The sequence below is a fragment of the Equus przewalskii genome, chromosome 7, assembly GCF_037783145.1.
Source record: "Equus przewalskii isolate Varuska chromosome 7, EquPr2, whole genome shotgun sequence".
Taxonomy (NCBI): Eukaryota; Metazoa; Chordata; class Mammalia; order Perissodactyla; family Equidae; genus Equus; species Equus przewalskii.
In genome coordinates this window covers 38,541,325-38,558,619 of record NC_091837.1, presented here as the reverse complement: position 1 = coordinate 38,558,619, position 17,295 = coordinate 38,541,325, and the positions used below count along the sequence as shown (strand labels likewise).

Sequence of the window (17,295 nt, the reverse complement as noted above, 5' to 3'; positions counted from 1 at the left end):
GTGGAGATGTCAGGCATGCAGTTGGACATGAACTGGTGTATCCGTCTTTAATCAGGGCTGAATGTGGAGATTTGGGAAACAGCAGTTGTAGCTGGTAGTACTGTCTGTACTGCAAATACCTACCTCCCCTCCTCGCAGCAGACTTTTGGGGAAAGGAGCACATTTTACAACCCTTCTTCCTCTGTGCATACTGATGCTGCCTCTCTGCCCCCAGCACCTCCCTTCTCATCCCACTTCGCTCTGAGCTCCCCAGCCCCTGTGTCTGCCACAGGGAGAGCTGGACTACTGCCCTCCCTCAAAAATGTTTCTGTACCGAACTATTCTTGGCGGAGGTGAGGCCAGCTTTGCTGAAGGCTGCAGATAGCCAGCAGCAGCTACAGGATAGGAGACAAAATTTTGGAATGAACACATAATGTATGAAATAAGACAATTTACAGAGTTTGGGAGAAAAGCAAAACTAACGTTCTTTATAGATGATCCTCTCCTGGGGACAGCCTGCTCCTGCTCTTTCTTTCCTGTCTGGAGGTCTGCCCTGTCTCTATCTCTTCAGAAAGAGAGCTCCTTCTTGCTTCACAGAGCCCTCCCCTGTAAACCTCTGTCGTCCTCCTTTCTAGGAAAACCCCACTTCCTACTCACCTGTCTTGCCCTGGGATCCACTCCTTTCCCTCATGGAGCAAGCTGCAGGACACATGAACCTGATGTTACATGTAGCATTGCTGCCTGGTCCGTGGTGGATGGGGCCCCAGAGTGTATTTTCCTTTGAGGATTCTGGGCCAGTGTGAGCTGAAGCTGTATCCCCATCTCCTGAATCTTTTCTTCTTCTCTGGTTGGCTTCTCTACACATGTACACACACACTCACACATCTCCTGAGGACCCCACTTTTTATTTGCTGGAGCCAGTAAAGCCTGTTCATAGACTTCAGCCCACAGGGGTCTATTGCTACACATTATCACATGATTCCTCTTGTCTTCTCCTGCTTCCAGACCATGCCCAGAGCCCACTGGCATATAAGAGGTGGAACCTATCACTGGGCTTTTCTGAAAAGGGGTGGTCTACTCCATGTGTACACTGGCCTGCCGCAGCTTCAGATTTAAAGGTTGTTGTTCCTTCATCTTGGATCACATACAGCTTCATTTTATTTCCAGTGTTTCTGCATGGAAGCAACTGGGATAATTTTCACTGGGTAATAATTGAGGCCAAGAGAGGGAATGCAATTTTGGAGAGATGGTATATAGCCCAAGAAGAAAGAGGCTTAGGATAGAACGGTGTAGAAGACGGGCATTAAAGGACAATGCAGACATGGAGGGCACAGCTGGAGTGAGGGGGTCGTCCAGGGGAGGGTGTCAGGACATGGCCTGAGGGGTCAGGAATGGATGCATGCATGGGCAGTGAGCGATGGGGGATATGTGAACAGCTTTGTATAACGAAGTCTGGAGAGGGGGGAAGGGGCTAAAGGGAGAGCTGGGTGAAGGAGGATGCAGGCAGCAGACTGCCAGGGAATACACGTTAAACAGATTAAAATAGACTAGTGGGCAAAACATGGATGGGATGGCCAAGGCCAAAGCCATTGCCCTCTTCATGGAGGAGTGAGGGAATGAAGGTGAATTCAGTGCAGGGTCCTGCTGCCCAGGAGATCACTTTGGGGTCAGGTAGGTCCTGTCTTCCCTCCTGGGTCCAGAGGAGGATCCGCAGGGGAGCAGAGTGGCTGTGGAATGGAAATGAAGCCCATCCCTGGGTCAGAGGGAGAAGCAGCATAAGATCTAGACTTGAAAGCAGATTCTGGGAGTAACTAAAGACTCCGGAAGTAGAACCAATACTACCCCACATCCTCATAAAGTCCGGGAGCTCTTTTGGCAGACAGGCAGTCAGGGCTGGAGCAGGAGAAGGAATTCGGTATGGCTGCTCTGTGTATTATGCCAGCCCAGGCTATTCTTGGCTAGACTTTAAAGTTAGCAGAAAGCTGCCTCTGCAGACTCGTACATGTGCATGCCTTTGTTTCTGGGCCCCTCCATTTAACTCCCACCCCTACTGTGTCTGCCCCTTTGGAGAATTACTAAAGTTCTCTTAGCAAAACTCCAGTGTTACCTGGACCTGAACTCTGGGGACTCCTAAAGTCCACTCCTTAGTTAGGAACAGATAAGGAGAGGTTCTGTGTGTGGCCATGTGTGCTGGAAACAATCCATCAGCCCATTCAGGTCTGGAGAGAGAGAAACCGGGCCAGCTCTGCTGCTTTGCGCCTTCCCTCCTCACTGGTCCTCACTTCTTTCAGCACTCATTGATTCCACCTTGAGGCTGAGAGGGCTACTCTAGAGGTGATGGTATTTTAATAGAAGATTTTGTGGTAATTATCATTAGCAGGAATTCATCGACATGACAACATTGGGTGTGAAGTTCAGGTAGTGTGGGGTGAGAGGAGTAGTTTTTTGTTTGTTTAGTGTTTTTTTCCCCAAATATTTTATATTTGAAATATTTTCAAATGGTATTTATGGAAAGAAGGGCATGTGTTTATGTTGTAAGGCCAGTAATTAGAACTTATAGACTTGTCTTGTTTCTGCTTCCTTCCCAGCATCCATTCTTTTGTGGGAGCTATCTGTCCTTTTGGCATTCTACCTGATTCTAGTGAGCTGTCAGTCACAGACTCCAGAGGCAAGCTAAGCCAGAATGATCAGGTTCGTTCTTCTAGGAGTTTGAATCATTAACAGAGACACAGAGAACTAGAAGGCAGTTAGGACTGAGTCATCTAATGGCAGCTCCTAACATACTAAGCACGTGAGTTCCTGCTACGTAGATTACCTAAATGCCCAAGTCCCTGGCTTTCCCAGGCCTGGTTATTCAGCATGCCACTCGGTAGCCTTACAGTAGTAAATCTGCCCAGCTAGCTAGCTTGCTTGCTTTCTCCCTCTCTCTCTTTTCTTGCTTGTTTGCTTGCTTGCTTTAGTTAGCAAGAGTTTGTTACTATTGTTTGTAGCTAAAGAATACTGATACATGTATATATCGAGCTTCTCATACTATTTTTTTCTCATATTTTGAAAGTTTAAATATGTATATAGATCATTTAGCCACAAAGAAGATAATGAACTTGCTGGACAGAAAAGTCCATTATGAAAAGCATTATTGTGTTTTCTAGCATAGAAATAATGGTAAGAGAATATGGCATAGGGTTTTGTTGCTATTATTGTTGTTGTATGCCAGAAATTATCTCTAACTCTTCCAGCACCGATCCCAACTCTAACCTAATTTTGATAAAATCTTTCAGTGCAATATTTTGGACTCTGAAAGAAAGAGAATTTAAGAAAAGACAAATATGGATAAACAGCAAAAGGAATAGTTAGAGAAGGAAAGAAGAGAGTAGAAAAGAAGGAAAATATGAATCAGTTTCGAGGGTAGAGTGCACCCACCCAGAAGTGGAAGTCTAGATAGGACCAAATTAGCACACCAAAAGGGGACATCCTCTTTCTTCTATTTCTCTTTGCCACAAGCCCTTAGTGGGAAATTATATAAAATATGTGGATGGTGTATATTTTAAATCTCTTTCTCTCTCTCTCTCTCTATATATATAGTCTGGAAAATCAGTTAACATCTCTGAACAATTTCTTTATTGTTAAAATGAACTAGATGATTTCTTTTTTTTCCCCTCTCTTTTTATTTAAACTAAAAAACCCAAAAACATAACAGTTCACCCTTTTCTCTTGCCTCCCATCCCCCACCTCTGGCAGCCACCCATATATCATCTGTATCTGTGATCTTGGTTTTTTTTTTTATTCTAAATGTAAGAGAGATCATACAATGTTTCTCTTTCTCTGTCTGACTTATTTCACTTAGTATAATGCCCTAGAGGTCCACTCATGTTGCAAATAGCAAGATTTCATTCTTTTTTATGGCCAAATAATATTCGTGTGTGTGTGTGTGTGTGTGTGTATGCATATATATATATATATCTCACAATTTCTTTATAAAACCATTCATCCATTGATGGATATTTAGGTTGTTTCCATATCTTGGCTATTGTAAATAACACTGCAATGAACATAGGGGTGCATATATATTTTCAAGTTAGTGTTTTTATGTTCTTCAGATAAATACCCAGAAGTGGACTTGCTAGATCATATGGTAGTTCTATTTTTAATTTTTTGAGGAATCTCCATACTGTTTTCCCTAGTGGCTGCACCAACTTACATTCCCATCAAGATTGCATGGGGGCTTCCCTTTTCACTACATCCTCCCCAACAGTTGTTATTTCTTGTTCTTTTTGATGATAGCCATTCTGTCAGGTGTGAGATTATATCTCATTGTGGTTTTGATTTACATTTCCCTGATGATTAATGATGTAGAGCATCATTTCATGTACCTGTTGGCCATCTGTTTGTCTTCTTTGGGAAGATGTCTATTCAGGTCTTCTGCCCATTTTTTAATCATTTGTTTCTTTTACTGTTGAGTTGTATGAGTTCTGTATATATTTTGGATATTAGCCCCTTATCAGATATATGATTTGCAAATATTTTCTCCCATTCAGTAGGTTGCCTTTTTGTTTTTCTAATGGTTTCCTTTGCTGTGCGGAAGCTGTTTAGTTTTATATAGTCCCACTTGTTTATTTTTGTTTTTGTTGCTTTGCTTCTGGTATCAGATTAAAAAAATCATTGCTAAGAACTGTTTCAAGGAGCTTACCACCTATGTTTTCTTCTAGGAGTTTTATGGTTTTAGGTCTTACGTTCAAGTCTTTAATCCATTTTGAGTTAATTTTTGTGTATGGTGTAAGATAGTGGTCCAGTTTCATTCTTTTGCGTGTGGCTGTCCAGTTTTTCCAATGCCATTTATTGATAATACTGTCTTCTCCCCATTGTATATTCTTGGCTCCGTTGTTGTAAATTAGTTGACATATATGTGCATGCTTATTTCTGGGCTCTCTGTTCTGTTCCATAGATCTGTGTCTATGTTTTTATGCCAATACCATACTGTTTTAATTACTCAAGCTTTGTAATATAGTTTGAAATTATGGAGCGTGATACCACCAGCTTTGTTCTTCTTTCTCAAGATTCCTTTGGCTGTTCAGTGTTTATTATCTACCTATAAGATTGGTCCTGTTAATTCTCAGAAGACCAGGATGTAAAGCTCATCAGTGAGATGGTGGCTAGACTTTTGACTCCCTTCTTTTTTTTTTTTTAAATTGAAGTAACATTGGTGTATAACATTATATAATTTTCAGGTATACATCATGATATTTCAATTTCTGTGTAGACCACATCATGTTCACCACCCAAAGACTAATTAACATTCATCACTGTACACATGTGCCCTATCACCCCTTTCTCTATCTGGCCTCCACCCTTCCCCTCTAACCACCAGTCTAATCTCTGTATCTATGTGTTTGTTCATTATTGTTGTTTTTATCTTCTACTTGTGAGTGAAATCATATGATATTTGATTTTCTCCCTCTGACTTGTTTCGCTTAGCATAATACCCTCAGGGTCCATCCATGTTGTCGCAAATGGCAATATTTCATCTTTTTTTATAGCTGAGTAGTATTTCGTTGTCTGTATATACCACATCTTCTTCATCGTTTCATCCATTGATGGGCACTTGGGTTGTTTCCAGGTCTTGCTATTGTGAATAATGCTGCACTGAACATAGGGGTGTCTTGACTCCCTTCTAGGGGATCTTACTCTAAGATGTTACCCTACCTCCAGGAAGAAAGAGCTCTTTCCATGCACTTTCCAACCATAACACACACATACCTCATTCATGACCATTTTCCAAGGAGCATCTAAAACTTTAATATCCAAATCAGTGATATTCTAAGTAGCAGTCATCTTAAGATGCTATATATGTTTTGCTGTAGAGAGAGAGAGAACAGCAATGTGCTTAAACACATGTGGCCTCTGATCCAGACTACCTGGGTTCAAATCCTGGCTCTGCCGTAGCAGCCTGTGTGGCATTGAGTGAGTAACTTGACCTCTCTCTGCCTCACTTTTCTCATCTGTAACATGAGAATAAAGATAATAGTATGTACTTTAGTGGGTTGTTGGGAAAATATATCAGTTTATGCAGGTAAAGCACTTACCAGACATATGGTAAGAATTCAATAAATATTATTTATATAAATATTATTATTGTTATCTGAGGGATGTTGCTGTTACTCAAAACACGACTTTATGGCAGCAAGCAATTGTTAGCTATAGACTCACCTAATTTATATAACTTGGCCCCCAAATGAATTTTTGCTGCCTCTGAAAACCTCAATCCAATGTCAGTGGGTCCACACGTGGCATCATGTTTGCCCATGGGGTCTGAGGACATTTCCATAAGAGCTGTTCCAGAGAGTTTTGAATGAGGTAACAGTATTGGAATTCGTTGTATAACCTTATGTGAGTATATACTTTTCTAAGACATTTGTTAAACAACAACAAAGCAAACTTCTAGTTCTTGGATACCACTTGTAAGTTGAATTTAATATTCCTACATGATTAATCATTCTGAATGCATTCAATGAAGATTGATTTCCCGCTACAGTAAGAATCTTTATTACATCTTTGTCGTTTAAAGACAAATTTTTTGCTTTATTTTATAATAAGGTAGAAACGTATTTTAAACATACATGCTGCTGAACAGTTTAGATTCTGTATGTTTTCTGTTACCCTTCCTCCTGTTGTCTTGCTTGATGTGAAGAATATTCTTGGGCCTGGAGAGCCAATCAGCATTGATTCTCTTGCTGACTTTTATGCCAGGCACTGGGCTAGCCGCTGGGAATATAATGGTGGAATGACTTTCAAAACAGGAAAACATTTCATTTAATAAAAACACTGCATAGTTTACTTTGGATGGCAGGCTTTTTCAGGGCAGCATGCCCATGTCATATATATTTATACAATTAAGTTATTTTTTAGTGTGGGAAAAAACGAGACAGAGGGGATCATGCAAGACTTGGTGATTTTATTTATGAATGTAAAAAATGTGCCATGAGGGTGTTTTATGTACCACCCTATGTCCCTTTAAGATCCTGGAGGCCCTAAGGAATTTCCATTTCCAGCAGGAATTTGGGCTTGGGTCAAAGTCTAGAGGAGTGAGGGAAGGGTGCACCCCTCAGGAAGCAGGGACTTAGTACTTGGTACTCAGTGTGGAGCCCAGACTTGCTGGCACTGAGTGAGTCCCTCTGTTTATGTAGCCCAGTTCACAGGTGAGCAGACAAGACTCTTAAATGTGATAACAGGGAAGGAGACACTTCAAGACGGTGAAAAGAGGATTTATGATGGGAGCCCATGGCTGGAAACAAACTGGGGTAACAACAAACCCAGCTGTGTTCACATGTGTTTTTATAAGTTGATCAGTATTGACAGCATGTGTGTGGGACCAAATCTCTCTTCTCTCATACGTTCTCTAAAAACACTAGGACCAGGAGGAAGCCTTACTTTTGGCTTAATGGTGATAGAACAGTGGATGTGGTTTATTTATGGGTCCATGATGTGAGTCCCACTCCTAGATTTATTCACTTAACACATATTTATTAAGTACTTGCTATATACCTGGCACTGTAGTAGGGACTGGAGATACAGGGGTGAACAGGACAGAGATAGCCCCTGCGTTCAAGGAATTCACAGATTGCCTGAGGAGACAGATAATAAAGAAATAAACAAATATATCATGTTATTTCAGATAGCAATCAAATCTTACAGAAAATAAAGTGTGGAAGAAGATAAGAGAGTGATGGGTGATATGGGAAGGCCTCTCTAAGGAGAAGGGAGGGAGAGAGCATGTGGAGATGCAGGGAAAGAGAGTTCTGGGCAGAGGGCCCAGCAAGTGCAGAGGGTTTGGGGTCAGAACAAAGTTGATGTTTGAGAGACAGCAAGACCGTTGTCTGGATGGTCACATGGCCAGGAGTGAGCTGGGCAAATGGGTGGTCAAGGTGCTTTTGTTTTATGTTCTTTTGATGCCTACTGTTCTCTCTAAAGGGAAGGAGAATCTGGGTAATTATCTGTGTTTTAGCTGGTGCTGTTTGCTATATACAGTCACATGACACTTAATGATGACACTTTCTAAGAAATGTATTGTTAGGTGATTTTGTCATTGTGTGAACGTCAGAGTTTACTGAAGGGAAACAAAATTGACCACCCCAAAATGTGTCTCTTTAACATGAGGATTACTTTAGGCTGATTATTTTTAAGAAACAGAAGACTCAAAGTTTTTCTTGTCACCTCCCCCTTAACTACCTAAAAGAATTCAGATTTAAAAAACCTATCTCAGGAAGTAAGCTATCAGCTTAGCATAATGTGAACTAGGTGGTAGATAGGGAAGAACCTAGAAAAGCCTGTTTGCTGGGCTCCTCTCTGTGTTCTTCTGTTTCTGTATGGCCAAACACTTGTTTTCCAAACCCTTGTTCTTTCACCTACCTGTGAATTACCTTTTTTTCTTTGAAGTCCCTGATTCTCCCCATCTCCAACATCTTCTTTTGTCTTTAGCAGAGGATGGTATTGAAGGTGAGGGCTTTGGCCGTTTTGGTGAGTTACTCAGTTTTCCTGGATTTCTCCCAAGTGTACATGTTATTAAACTTTTGTTCACTTTTCTCCCATTAATCTATCTCATGTCAATTTAGTTCTTAGACGAGCCAGAAGAACCTAGAAGGATAGAGGAAAATTTCTTCCTCTCCTACAGCACTTACACAAACCTAGATGGTATAGCCTACTACACACCTACTACACACCTAGGCTATATGATAGTAATCTTATGGGACCACTGTCAGATATGCAGTGCAATGTTGACCAAAACATTATGAGGCACATAACAGTATTTGGTACATTTAAATTATGTCTTGTTTTGAATCACTGCTTTTTAAAAAATGTCCATCTTTCAAATACTCAGTCCACCAAAAGGGCTTATATCTTCAAGGTCAGTTCTTAGACTTTAATTTCTGTATTTTCTGGCACTTTTTAAGCACATCACTCAAACGTGTTGATAACAAGTATGAGAGAAACAACTGCAGGTGGTGGCTAAGCAAATTCTCTTTGTTAGGGGCTGGCCCCGTGGCCAAGTGGTTACGTTCGCGCGCTCCGCTGCAGGCGGTCCAGTGTTTCGTTAGTTCGAATCCTGGGCGCGGACATGGCACTGCTCATCAGACCACGCTGAGGCAGCATCCCACATGCCACAACTAGAAGAACCCACAACGAAGAATACACAACTATGTACCAGGGGGCTTTGGGGAGAAAAAGGAAAAAATAAAATCTTTAAAAAAAAAAAAAAAAATTCTCTTTGTGAGTTACTAAGAAATGGGAAACAAAATGGCAAGTCTAATGGGAGAGAAGACACTCCATGGGATGAAATCTTCGGGTCTAAGGAGAGCCTGTGCTTCTCTCCAGCAGAGGTCAAGGGACATGAAGGACATGACAAACATTTTGCTCAGTCTTAGCACTCCCAGCTTTGTTCCTCAGATGCAGGCTGCAGTCATTTGGGGCCGGATATGTGGAGAATGGGATCCTTTCAGCCCCTTTTTTCTTCTCCCAGCTGGCCCCACCTCAGCCAACACCACGACTATTTCTCATTGTGCATCCTTCAAAATGCCACCCCTCTGGCAGGTAACACCACCAACAGTTCATGTTGGAGTTTATTTCTCTTAGGTTTCTGGGCTTACTTCACAGCATAGTTTCCAAGGGTAGTTTGTCCTTATCCAGGACAACTACATAATAAAATAGTGATCAGAATCAGTACCAATGGCATTTTGCCAAATCAGTTTTTAATCTTGCCATACTTTGTCTTTTCTCACTTAAAATGAGAACATCTGATGCACTTTTCATGATATTTTCAGCATTAAATACCGCCTTTTAAATAGATAAGAGCCAAAAATATCCTTTGTCCTTCTCTTCCAGCTCTTCTCTGAGGCTTTAGGCTCTTGGTTCCTTTTTGCTTGTAACCTTGAGTTTCCTTGTTTCTGCAAAGAAGTCAGGTACAGCCTGTTGCCCTTTCTTCAAAACCAAAGCTGCTGCTCTGGTTATAGGACCATGCTACTGTGACTTGAATTCAAACTTTCATTATAAACACCTCATTTTCATAAACTCATTACTTAGCAGTGATAGCTGCCCAGTAGTTAAATCTTAAGTTATAAGATTTTTTTTGGCGCCTAAAATTTTATTTTATTTTATTTTTTTTAAATTGCAGTAACATTGGATTATAACATTATATAGCTTTCAGATGTACATCGTAATATATTTTGAATTCTGTGTAGATCGCATCATGTTCACCACACAAAAACTAATTATAGGCCATCCCCTCACATGTGAGCCTAATCACCCCTTTTGCCCTCCCCTCCTTCCCCTGTGGTAACTACCAATCCAATCTCCATTGCTGTGTGTTTGTTTGTCGTTTTTATCTTCTACTTATGAGTGAGATCATACAGTATTTGACTTTCTCCCTCTGACTAATTTCACTCAGCATAAAACCCTCAAGGACCATACGTGTTGTCTCAAATGGCTGGATTTCATCGTTTCTTATGGCTGAGTAGTACTCCATTGTATATATATACACCAGATCTTCTTTATCTATTCGTCCCTTGATGGGCACCTGGGTTGCTTCCAAGTCTTGGCTATTGTGTATAATGCTGCAGTGAACATAGGGGTGCATGTATTTTTATCCCTTTGCGTTTTCAAGTTCTTTGGATATATACCCAGCAGTGGGATAGCTGGATCATATGGTAGATCTATTCTTAATTTTCTGAAGATACTCCATACTGCTTTCCATAACGGCTGCACCAGTTTGCACTCCCACCAGCAGTGTAGAAGGGTTCCCTTCTCTCCACAGCCTCTCCAACATTGGTTGTTTCCTGTCTTGTTAATTACAGCCATTCTCACCTGAGTGAGGTGATACCTCACTGAACTTTTGATTTGCATTTCCCTGATAGCTAATGATGTAGAGCATCTTTTCATGTGCCTGTTGGCCATCTGTATATCTTCTCTGGAGAAATCTCTGTTCAGATCTTTTGCCCATTTTTTAATTGGATCGTTGGTTTTTTTGTTGTTGAGCTGTATCAGTTCTTTGTATATTTTGGATAGAAATCCCTTATCTGATATACGGTTTGCAAATATCTTCTCCCAATTGTTAGGTTGTCTTTTCGTTTTGTTGATGGTTTCCTTTGCTGTGCAGAAGCTTTTTAGTTTGATGTAGTCCCATTTCTTCATTTTTTCTTTTGTTTCTCTTGCCCAGTCAGACATGGTATTTGAGAATATGCTGCTAAGATCAATGTCAAAGAGCGTACTGCCTATGTTTTCTTCTAGAAGTTTCATGGTTTCAGGTCTTATATTCAAGGCTTTAATCCATTTTGAGTTGATTTTTGTGCATGGTGTAAGGGAAAGGTCTACTTTCATTCTTTTGCATGTGGCTGTCCAGTTTTCCCAACACCATTTATTGAAGAGACTCTCCTTTCTCCATCGGATGCTCTTGGCTCACTTGTCGAATATTAGCTGTCCATAGATGCATGGGTTTATTTCTGGGCTCTCGATTCTGTTCCATTGATCCGTGTGTCTGTTTTTGTGCCAGTACCATGTTGTTTCGGTTACTATGGCTTTGTAGTATATTTTGAAATCAGGGAGTGTGATACCTCCAGCTTTGTTCTTTTTTATCAGGAGTCCTTTGGCTATTCAGGGTCTTTTGTTGTTCCATATAAATTTTATGATTCTGTCTTCTATTTCTGTGAAAAGTGTTGTTGAAACTTTGATAAAGGATTGCATTGAATCTATCGATTGCTTTAGGAAGTATGGACATTTTAACAATATTAATTCTTCCAATCCAAGAGCATGGAATATCTTTCCGTTTCTTTGTGTCTTCTTCAATTTCTTTCAACAGTGTTTTACAGTTTTTGGTGTACAGATCTTTCACCTCTTTGGTTAAGTTTATTCCTAGGTATTTTATTCTTTTTGTTGCAATTGTAAATGGGATTGTATTCTTAATTTCTCTTTCTCCTACTTCATTGTTAGTGTATAGAAATGCAACCCATTTTTGTACGTTGGTTTTGTATCCTGTGACTTGACTGTATTCCTTTATTGTTTCTAAAAGTTTTTTAGTGGATTCTTTAGGGTTTTCTAGATATGAAATCATGTCATCTGCAAAGAGTGACAGTTTCACTTCTTCTTTTCCAGTGTGGATCCCTTTTATTTATTTTTCTTGCATGATTGCTGTGGCTAGGACTTCTAATACTATGTTAAATAAGAGTGGTGACAGTGGGCATCCTTGTCTGGTTCCTGTTCTTAGGGGGATAGCTTTCAGTTTTTCTCCATTGAGAATGATGTTTGTTGTGGGTTTGTCATATATGGCCTTTATTGTGTTGAAATATTTTCCTTGTATACCCATTTTCTTTAGAGTTTATATTGTAAATGGATGCTGTATCTTGTCAAATGCTTTGTCTGCATCTATTGAGATGATCATGTGATTTTTATTCTACATTTTGTTAATGTCGTATATCACATTGATAGATTTGTGGATGTTGAACCATCCCTGCATCCCTGGAATGAAACCCACTTGCTCATGATATATGATCTTTTTAATGTATTGTTGTGTTCGATTTGCTAGTATTTTGTTGAGGATTTTTGCATCGATGTTCATCAGTGATATTGACCTGTAATTTTCTTTTTTTGTGTTGTCCTTGTCTTGTTTTGGTATCAGGATAACCTTGGCTTCATAGAATGAGTTAGGAAGCCTCTGCTCCTCTTCAGTTTTTTGGAAGAGTTTCAGAAGGATAGGTATTAAGTCTTCTTTGAATGTTTGGTAGAATTCACCAGGGAAGCCGTCTGGTCCTGGACTTTTATTTTTTTGGGAGGTTTTTGATTGCTGTTTCGATCTCCTTACTGGTGATCAGTCTATTCAAATTCTCTACTTCTTCTTGGTCCAGTTTCGGAAGGTTGTGTGTTTCTAAGAATTTATCTATTTCTTCTCGATTATCCACTTTGTTGGCATACAGCTTTTCATAGTATTCTCTTATTATCTTTCGTATTTCTGAGGTGTCCGTTGTAATCTCTCCTCTTTCATTTCTGATTTTATTTATTTGATCCTTTTCTCATTTTTTCTTGGTGAGTCTAGCTAAGGGTTTGTTAGTTTTGTCTATCTTTTCAGAGAACCAGCTCTTGGTTTCGTTAATTTTTTCTATTGTTTTTTAGTCTCTATTTCGTTTATTTCTGCTCTGACTTTTATTATTTCCTTCCTTCTGCTGATTTTGGGCTGTGTTTGTTGTTCTTTCTCCAGTACCTTTAGATGCAATTTTAGATTGTCTATTTGGGATTTTTCTTCTTTGTTGAGTTAGGCCTGAATTGCTATAAACTTCCCTCTTAGAACTGCTTTTGCTGTATCCCACGGATTTTGGCATGTCATATTTTCCTTTTCATTTGTCTCCAGGAATTTTTTAATTTCTCTTTTGATTTCTTCATTGACCCAATCGTTGTTCAGTAGCATTTTGTTTAATCCTCACATTTTTGTGGCTTTTCTGGTTTTCTTCCTGTAGTTGATTTCTAGTTTCATACCTTTGTGGTCAGAAAAGATGCATGGTATTATTTCGATCTTCTTAAATTTATTGCGACTTGTTTTGTGGCCTAATATGTGATCAGTCCTGGAGAATGTTCCATGTGCATTTGAAATGAATGTGTATTCTTTGCTTTTTAGATGGAATGTTCCATATGTATCTACTGAGTCCATCTGGTCTAATGTGTCCTTTAAGGCCAGTGTTTCCTTATTGATCTTCTGTTTGGATGATCTATCCATTGGTGTAAGTGAAGTGTTAAAGTCCCCTACTGTTATTGTGTTACTGTCTATTTCTCCTTTCATGTCTGTTATTAATTGGTTTATATATTTAGGTGCTCCTATGTTGGATGCATAGATATTTACAAGTGTTACATTTTCTTGTTGGATTGTTCCCTTTATCATTATGTAGTGCCTGTGTTTGTCTCTGCTTACAGTTTGGTTTTAAAGTCTATTTTGTCTGATATAAGTATTGCTACCCCAGCTTTCTTTTGTTTGCCATTTGCATGGAATATCTTTTTCTATCCTTTCACTTTCAGTTTGTGAGTGTCTTTAGGTCTGAAGTGTGTCTTTTGTATGCAGCATATCCATGGGTCTTGTTTTTTTATCCACTTGACCTCCCTATGGCATTTTATTGGAACATTTAGTCCATTGACGTTTAAAGTAGCTAATGATAAATAATGTATTTATTGCGATTTTGTTACTCTTCTTTTCTGGGTGTTTTAGTAGTTCTTCTTTGTTCCTTTCTTTTTCTCTTGCTCTCTTCCCTTGTGTTTTGATAGCTATCTTTAGTAATATGTTTGTTTTCTTTTGCCTTACTTTTTTGCTTACTTATTATAGGTTTCTGATTTGTGATTACCAGGAGGATCTTATTTAATATTCTATGTATATAACAGTCTGTATCAAGTTGATAGACTCTTCAGCTTGACCTGTTTCTAAAAGCTGTACTTTTTCATTCCCCTCCTGCCACATTTTACGTTTTTGAAATCATATGTAGTCTCTTGTTTAGTGTGTGTCTATCTATTACCCTCTTATCATTGAAACAGGCGATATTAGTATATTTGTCTTTTAATCTTCATATTATCTTCACAGGTAGTTGATCTGCTACCTTTACTATATTTTTACCTTTACAGGTGATTTTATTGCCTTTTTTTTGTTTGTTTTCTTTGATAACTTTTTTTTTTTAATCTCTATTTGTGGACATTGTTTTCTCACTTAAATAAGTCTCTTCAGCATTTCTTGTAGAACTGGTTTCTTGGTGGTAAACTCCTTTAATTTTTGCTTGTCTGGGAAGCTCTTTATCTCTCCTTCCATTCTGAATGACAGCCTTGATGGATAGAGTATTCTTGGCTGTAGTTTTGTTCCTTTTAGCACTTTAAATATGTTGTGTCATTCTCTTCTGGCCTGTAGGGTCTCAGCTGAGAAGTCCACTGATAGTCTTATGGACTTCCCTTTGTATGTCATGTGTGGCCTTTCTCTTGCCGCTTTTAGGATTCCCTCTTCATCTTTAATTTTGGACCTTTTAATTATAGTGTGTCTTGGTGTGGGCCTCTTTGGGCTTATCTTGTTCGGAGCTCTCTGTGCTTCCTGTACTTGGATGTCTGTTTCCTTCCTTAGGTTAGGAAAATTTTCATCTATTATTTCTTCAAATAAATTTTCTGCCCCTTTGTCTCTGTCTTCTCCTTCTGGGACACCTATAATCTGAATGTTAGCATGCTTGGTATTGTCCCAGAGTTCCCTTAGACTGTTCTCATTGTAATTCTTTTTTCTTTTTTCTGTTTAGCTTGGGTGATTTTTTTCTAGTCTTTCATCTAGCTCACTGATCCGTTCTTCTGCATCCTCTACTCTGCTATTGAGTCTCTCTAATGAATTTTTCATTTCCAGTATTGTATTCTTCATTTCTGATTGGTTGTTTTTTATATTTTACAGTTCTTTGTTGATGAGCTCACTGTGTTCATCCAGTCTTCTCCCAATATCTGTGAGCATCCTTAGGAATTTTTGTTTAAACTCTTTGTTGGATGGGTTGCTTATTTCTGTTTCATTTAGTCCTTTTTCTGGGGTTTTGTCCTGTTCCCTTGCTTGCTTCCTTTGTCTCCTCATTATGCCTCTTTCTCTGTGCTTATTTCTATGTATTAGGTGAGTCGGCTGTGTCTCCTGATCTTGGAGAAGTGGCTTTATGTATGAGATGCCTTATGAGGCCTAGCAGTGTGTTGTTCCTCTCATCACCAGTCCAAATGATGCAGGAGTCACCCCTTTGTGGGCTTCTTGTATCCCTCTGCTGTGGCAGGGTTGCTCTTACTGCAGGTACCCAGGGAGTCTAGTCTTTCCTTCCCTGGCCAGCTGTTTGTAAATCCGGTGTGGGGAGTCTCAGCACTGTTGGTTACAAAGTCTGTCAGCACACTCCTATTGCAGCTATCCTCTTAATTGGGTTGTTACCCAGTATAGCTGGATGCTGGGCTCAGGGGCTTACAGCTGTGATAGGCCTCATGCCTGCAAGGCTTTTGTCAGTTTTCTTAGGGGTCCAGCCGAGTGGGGCTGGCCCTAGGCTCAGCAGCACTCAATTACTTCAGGCTTTGGAAGGTGGGGCTGATCCTTTTTATGGCTATTTGTGAAACACAGGTCTTCTTCTGCTGATAAGCCTCACCCCCACACATACCATCAACACAGTCCTGGTCCATGCACAGTTCTCAACCTCCTGCTGGAATGTACCCCGATGCTGCACTGCAGAGGCCCCCACCTCTCCACCATTGCCCCACACCGTTCACCTGGTTCTCACAGAGGCCCTGCCCCACCAAGGTGAACACACTGGCCTGCCTTTAGAGGATCAAGGCACCCAGTCAATGCAGGCTGAAAAGTAGTAGCCTGAGGGCTTGCTCTTGGGTGGGGCCGGTCCCTGGGGCTGAACTGGATTAAATCTGTGTTCTAATGGATGTGCCAGACCCCTGGGCTAACAGGCCAAGGGAAGAACCTCAATGGTGCCCACCGGGGTCTGTGTCAGCAGGCCTGGACCGGGTCAGAACAATGGCACCCACCAATGTCTCAGGCTCCGGAGAGGTCCCTCCTCTCACCAAGATGTCCCCAGAGCCCCCCAGGTGAGTCTTGTCTCACCAAAGGACTGTCAGCCTTCTCTCTGGTGATTTTAGGTTGCTGCAGTGAGTGAGTTTGTGCATGGGCCCTTTAAGACCCGGGTCTTTTGGGCTTTCAGCCTATGGCTTTTCTGAGGGTATCCCTGCTGCAGTTAATAGCCAGCGAAGCCAGACTTGTAAGACCCTCATCTCAGTTGGGCTGAGTCTGAAGGATGCTTATAGCAGTGTCGCCCCCGCTCTGGACCTCACTCCTCCAGGGAGGGCTGCGTACCTTAGGGTGACTCCTGCCTAGCCAGCTGAGAAGCTCTGCTGCTCCCAAGGGTGGCTTTTTTCCTCTCCAGCAGGAATTTCTGCCTCTTCCGCCTTAGTCAGGACTGCCCCTTGTTGTGGGTTTCTTTTTATCCAATTTTATGTTTTCTATCCAGGTATTTTTTCCAAAAATATTTGTACCCTGGTTGTGTTCGTTGGAGGAGATGTTCAGAGCCTGCTTATGCTGACATCATGACGAGATCCTCTTGAATTATAAGATTTTTATCTCCAGTAACTTGGACAGTTTTTATAATCTAGATATGTTTCCAAAACATGTTTTTGGTATTGCATGGATTTTTTTTTATTAAAAAGAAATTTATGGGAGCCGGCCTGGTGGTGCAGCAGTTAAGTTCACTTGTTCTGCTTCGACGGCCCAAGGTTCACTGGTCCGGATCCCGGGTGCGGACATGGCACCAC

The 17,295-nt window shown here is 40.5% G+C and overlaps 1 protein-coding gene across 43 annotated transcripts in view; it reads left to right on the top strand.

The window, feature by feature from the left end:
• LDLRAD4 (low density lipoprotein receptor class A domain containing 4) overlaps positions 1-17,295 on the top strand; it is a 427,148-nt gene that overhangs the window by 172,322 nt on the left and 237,531 nt on the right. For 2 of the 43 annotated variants that reach the window (XM_070629553.1, XM_070629554.1), the window contains exon 1: positions 2,573-2,670. The exons of the other annotated variants lie outside the window; for them this stretch is intronic. The gene's annotated coding sequence lies outside the window, so the exon portion shown is untranslated. Of the gene's footprint in view, positions 1-2,572; positions 2,671-17,295 lie in introns of those variants that run through there. 43 annotated transcript variants of the gene reach the window in all.